The sequence below is a fragment of the Solanum pennellii genome, chromosome 9 (genome assembly GCF_001406875.1).
Source record: "Solanum pennellii chromosome 9, SPENNV200".
Taxonomy (NCBI): Eukaryota; Viridiplantae; Streptophyta; class Magnoliopsida; order Solanales; family Solanaceae; genus Solanum; species Solanum pennellii.
The window spans coordinates 34220610-34227172 of NC_028645.1; positions in this window are offsets into that span (position 1 = coordinate 34220610).

Consider the following 6563-nt stretch of genomic DNA (forward strand, 5'->3'; position numbering starts at 1 on the left):
GAGATATTGATGTATTTGTAAATCAACGATAAAAAAAGTAAAATTCTAAAATTATATTAATTCTGATTTTAATAAGATAATTTTTTTTGGGGTAAAAATAAATAAGGGTCTCTCATGCATAATACGGAACAAAGAAAGTAATATATTTTAGGAAATCTACTTGATTTATAGTATTTTTCACGAAATTTACTTATTTTTAAACGTGTTTCACGGTTTTATCAATAATGTCATTAAGGGGAAATAACAAATATCTTATCTTCATGTATTTTAGATTTACATTAATTATCTGTCTTATTATTATTATTATTATTATTATTATTATTAGTATTACTATTATTATTATTATCTGACTTATCATACCTAAAATGGTGACTTTAAAACTCTTATATGGAAAGTTTTTAACTTCCAGTACTATTCTTCAAGTAATACGAGTAAATGTAAACTTTGATTTAAAAAATAAGTAAATCAATATATGTAACATGAAAACCGATAAAAATTGACTATCACAATATGTTTTTTTACTATTTTCATACTCAACATGTAATGAGAAAATGTTTTACCAATGGTAAGGATTGATTGGTTGAAGAATCCGTTCATCAAATAGTAAAATATATATAATCACTCTGTCTTAAAAAGTATAATATTATTTTTTAAACGGAAAGTCTATTAATTTGCATGGAAGCCATACGTAAGAGTAACTTTACGTAAAGTAGTTTTTTTTTTACTTCTTTGTTTGTGTTTTGCATATATCATTCTTTTTTTAGTTGCTAATTTTTTTTATATATAAATTGAAACGAAAGAAAGTAACAAAAATTCAGCATTCGGCCAAAACAAACACATGTACATTTGGGTGGGGTTGGAGGTGGATTTGGTGATGGGAAGGTGGTTATGAGGGCGGAAAGAGACAATATCACTTGTTTTTCTTATTTCGTTAAATGTAGTAGTAATCCTTATTTTCAAAAGGCTTGTTTTTTTTTTTACAGAAAATAATTTTTTATTCAAATAATTATTTACAACAAATTTTAAAGTGAATATAAAATAAACTATGAGATATTGATCTTGAAGGAGACCGAAGAATTTGACATTTTAGAGAGATAGAATTTGATGTCTTTATGATCTTTTTGTGGATACCAAGAGTTATGTGATATTTAATATAGCTCTTTAAGGAACATATTATACTTTACAAAGGCATAACTAGGCTTTAATGCCTTTAAGGTGTAGTAGGCTCTAACAATCCTAAGTGAAATTGAACTCGACTTGTAGAGTCCTAAAAAATTTCGATGTTTACAAATATTTCTTACTTCAAGGCTTATCGGAGTGTAGACATAATTAAACTGAAAGACGGAACTTGAAATACCTATAACAATGGAGCATCCACCACTAGATCAGAAATGATCTTTAGTGGCAATTAATTACTAATTGCTGCTAAACTAAATATATACTTTTAGCGGCAATTAACATTTTTTGTACATGTCCCTAAAGACTTTAGTGACATTGGATTTAATGACACTTAACTAATGCTGGTAAAGAATTTAGCACTCTTTATTAATGTGCATATTTATTACCGCTAGAAATTTTTGTAGCAGGGCACATTTGTGGTTTTGTGGCTATAGATTTGCATATTTGATTTTTGAAAGAAGATAGATAAAGGGCAACTTTTGTTTCATGGGCATACCAATTTGTTTGCAATAAATTTTAAAGTGATAGAAAATAAATTGCAATTACATATAAAATATGAAGAAACATAATTATATTGATAAACATTGTGGGTAGAAATATGTTCCTCGCTTGATTCTTCTCTCTTAAGATTGCCGATAGTCACATATTTCTCTAATTAGGATCATTTGCACATAATCTCCATGAAAGAATTTGTGCATCTTCTTAAAGTATTTGACTATCACAAAGCATTTGGCATATCTGATATTCTTTAGATGATTTTTCAAGGGAATGCAATACTTCTTATACACTCATGAACTAGGGTTTATATTATAGTATCCTTTTAAGAAACCTAATCGGAAATTGAGCATATCTTGTAGAGCCTCAAATAAAATTGAACACATCTGATAAAGATTCATAAATTTTGCTATCTAAGCAAACACAAGAAAATAAGAATGTGATTTCCTCAATGATACTTTCAACTAGACTATCCATAAAACGTTTGCTTCATTTTCCACTGGTTGAATATTATACTGCTATTGTAACGATCGATTTCCGACGTTATAAAAATGCCAACGAGGAAATATTAGGGTCGAAAAAACTTTTTCATAGTATTAGAATTTTCTCAACCTTGTACATATTTGAAGAAAATCGGATTCATCAAAGTATAGGTAAATCTGGTAGCAATCGGATGGAGTAACGATGAATTTGATTGCATGAACGGATAGATAACTCTTTAAGGAACCGTACAATTTTACGGAATTAAATTTATATAAGTAGATCTCCAGGAATCGATCTTAGCTTTAAGGGCATTTTCTGAGTGTAGTGGGTTAAGAGTGTCATGTAAAAAGAGGGAATTGAAATTCTCTTAAAAAAATTTGTCCCGATTGTGCCGCTGTAGCGACACTGCTACAGCGGGATGGGCGCCTCTGGGGCGGACGAGATGAGACTTAGCAAATTGGTATTTTCCAACGAGGGGTCACTGGTTTAAAAGGAGTCGGTGCAGCGAAAGGGACACGAATCATGTCACTAATTAAACCCCTAAATGACTTTATTTGACACTTTTCAACTTTTAGAGCTAAAGAATGACCCTTGGGCGATTCAAACTCGTTTTCTACCGTTCTTGAGGCTAAAAGTAAGCTTTTCACTTCCCAAATTCACTTTTTGATCCGCAGAGCGTAATAGAATGAGTCAATATTGATGGGGAAGGGTTTCTTGATAGATTATATGGTGTAATTTAACCCTAAATTGACTATATGGGATCATGGGTTGTTCTAGGGTTCATAAAAATTGTCAGTAATTTGGGTAATTTGTGATTTTCTATTGATTCGTGTGTACTATCAATTGTTGTAGACCATAAACAAGCGGAACGAATATGGAAAGGAAAAGATCAAGTATCTTAGGGTTCAATCTTATTCTGAAGTAGGTGATGATTGTTATTTCATGATTGTGTGATGTATGCATGTTCTTGCTTCATTGTAATACATGTATGTATATGAATGTTGCACTATTTATCACACTTGTTGTAACTGAGGTAGATGAATGATGTAGCCATGAAATCATGATGTAAATGTATGATCTTGATGATACACTTGTGATTGTGATTGTGGTGTGTGAATGAGGATCGGATTGCCACGTTCCAGCAAGTTAACTGGGATTGGTAGCCACGTTCCGACATAAGTTTGGATTGGGCTATTACGTTTCGGTACAATATTGGATCGATTTCCACGTTCCATCATAACTTTGGATCGGGTTGCCACATTCCGACACAATATTGAATCGGATTGTCACATTCTGGCATGCTTTGGGATCGGGTTGCCACGTTCTGGCAAGCTAACTGTTTGATTTTGGGTTCCTTGAGAGGACCAATGATGTGATAAGCATGTGTGATGTGTTGTTGAATTTTCATGATGTTGTGTGTATATATATATATATATATATATATTAAAAATTTGTTGCAACCAAGGCCATGAGACACTATCAAAGTGTTGATACATCGATAACTTGACTAAAGAATACTTTCTCTGGCCCTAATTATTTGTCCACTTTTGAATTGATACACCTATTAAGTAACATTATTTACATAGTGAATTTACCATTTTATCCATATTTATTATGAAATGGATGGGTTAAAATTTTAAGATCTTCAAGAAATTCTATCTTTTTCAGAGTAATTAATTAAGAGTATAATAAATTAAAAAAATTGTCTTCTCTTGATTAGTCAAAATCGACAAATAATTAAGGACAAATATAAAAAAAAAGTAGACAAATAATTAGCAACAAGCAACAGAGGAGTATGATGTATGATGATTTGATTGAGTTGGATCAATAGAATGGCTAATGTAGTAATTAATAACAATAATATGGTGTGTTTTGTGATTTACACTATTCCATCTTTCCAAAGAAGATATCCAAGTTCAAAACACGCTTTCAACTATTTTTTTGTTTTTATAGATTACCGGACTATAGATCGTTGTACCCAGATTGTACATATTTTAATTTAAGGCCACATAAAATAATATTTGAAGTATTTCTAATGTGAAAAAGCCATAATAATTATTTATGTTTGGATTATAATTTAAATTCTTTTCTTATTATTTAGGCCAAATACATAAATAGATCTCTAAACTTGTTGGATTTTTTTCCTCAGGTATCTTAACTATGTTATTTTCCTGTTGAATCATTGAATCGCCCATAATTTGATCCGTTTAAACAAACATTGTTGGCTGATGTGGAACCAAATTTGTGAGGGATATTGATAGAGGATACATATGTTGTTCCCAAACTCATTAATCCAATTGATAGTGAAAATGTTCGAAAATAATTATTTTTTATTTAAGTCATTTGAACATATTGGAAAACAAATGAGACACACGGTTTGTCTTCATTTCTTCAATCAAAATCATTACAATTCAAACACAATTGAATGCATTTACAATAGAAAAGACGATCAAAATCAACCAACAATGTTTCAAATGAACAAATTATGGGTGGTTCAATGATTCAATAGGAAAATGACGTAGTTGAGGTACCTAAGGAAAAAAATCCAACAAATTTAGGGATCTATTTATGAGTTCGGCCTATTATTTACATACATGAAACACAAATAATCTCCTATGTTTATAATATTGGTGCATTGTTGGTCTCTTTTAAACTTATGTATATTTTTTGACATTAAGTTTGTCCACAATTTTATGAATGAAATGTTCAATCATCCTTTTATATATTTAATAGAAAAAGTATCTTTATGTGAAGTAAGATAAGAAGAATACCTTATTTTGAGTAGAAATATCATTATAGCTAAACTAAAAGCTTACATTACTTATCAAACTATATCAATTTATTATTTTCATATGAAGTTAACATTTTTTTCTTTATTATACTGAAATCAAAACCTCTCGTAAAAAATAAGGCAGGGGCGGACCCACAGTCATTATTACGGGTGCACGTGCACTCGTTAACTTTGAAAAATTATGTATATATATGTGTATATGTACACCTTGAGATAGACATGTATTTTATTAGGCACCTAAAGACACAATAGTCAATTGAGTTAGCTGGTTTAGATGCTAAACTTCTTTGAGGAGGGATTCGGTACATATCCCCATTTGCTCATTTCTTGTTTTTTGTTTCATTTTTAGCTATGATCACAATGCAAAGTGAAATTTTAAAATCACTTCACCTAAGATACTCTAACTATTAGTACCATCTAATTTATTCGTAGATGAATAGCATTGTTTTGTATTTCATATAAATCAATATTGGGTATATAATTTATTTTTTATATATTTAAAATTTGTTGCAACCAAGGCCATGAGACACTATCAAAGTGTTGATACATCGATAAACTTGAATAAAGAATACTCTCTCCATCCCTAATTATTTGTCAACTTTTGAATTGACACACCTATTAAAAAAATATTATTGATATAGTGAGTATACTATTTTACCATACTTATTATGAAGTGGATGGATCAAATTTCAAGATTTTCTACCTTTTTAATTTCAAAGTAATTAATTGAGAGTATAATAAGTGAAAAAATTTGTCTTCTCTTGATTTGTCAAAATCGACAAATAATTAAGAACAACTACAAAAGAAAAAATGGACAAGTAATTAGCAACAAGCAACAAAGGAAGTATGATTTGTGATGGTTTGATCGAGTTGGATCAATAGAATGACTAATGTAGTAATTAAAAACAATAAATATGGTGTGTTTTGTGATTTACATTCTTCCATCTTTGCAAAGAACATACCTAAGTTCAAAACACGCTTTAAACCATTTTTTGTTTTTATAGACTGTACCGGACTACATGTCGCTGTCCCCAGATTGTACATCTTTTAATTTTAGGCCACATCAAATAAAATCTGAAGTATTTCTAACGTGAAAAAGCCGCAAATAATTATTTATATGTGGATTATAATTCAAAGTTCTTTCTTATTATTTATATACATGAAGCACAAATAATCTAATATTAGTGCACTTTCGATCCTCCTTTAAACTTATGTCTATTTTTTGACATTAAATTTGTTCACAATTTATGAATGAAATGTTCAATCGTCCTTTTATATGAGTATTTAATAGAAATAGTAACTTCATTTGAGAGAAAATAAGAAGAAGAATACTTTATTTTGAGTAGAAAGATCATTATAGCTAAACTAAAAGCTTACATTACTTATCAAACTATATCAATTTATTATTGTCATATAAAGTTAGCATTTTTTAATGCTGAAATTGACACCTCTCGTTAAAGATGAAGGAATACTTACCATTGTATCATAACCTTGATAAATAGTACACTACTTATTTTATATTATATAAAAGAAAATCATACATAAAATCCCTCTGTAATTAAGTGTGGTTTCTATCACCATATTGTTAAGTCTTTTAACTTTCGACCCCCTCCCC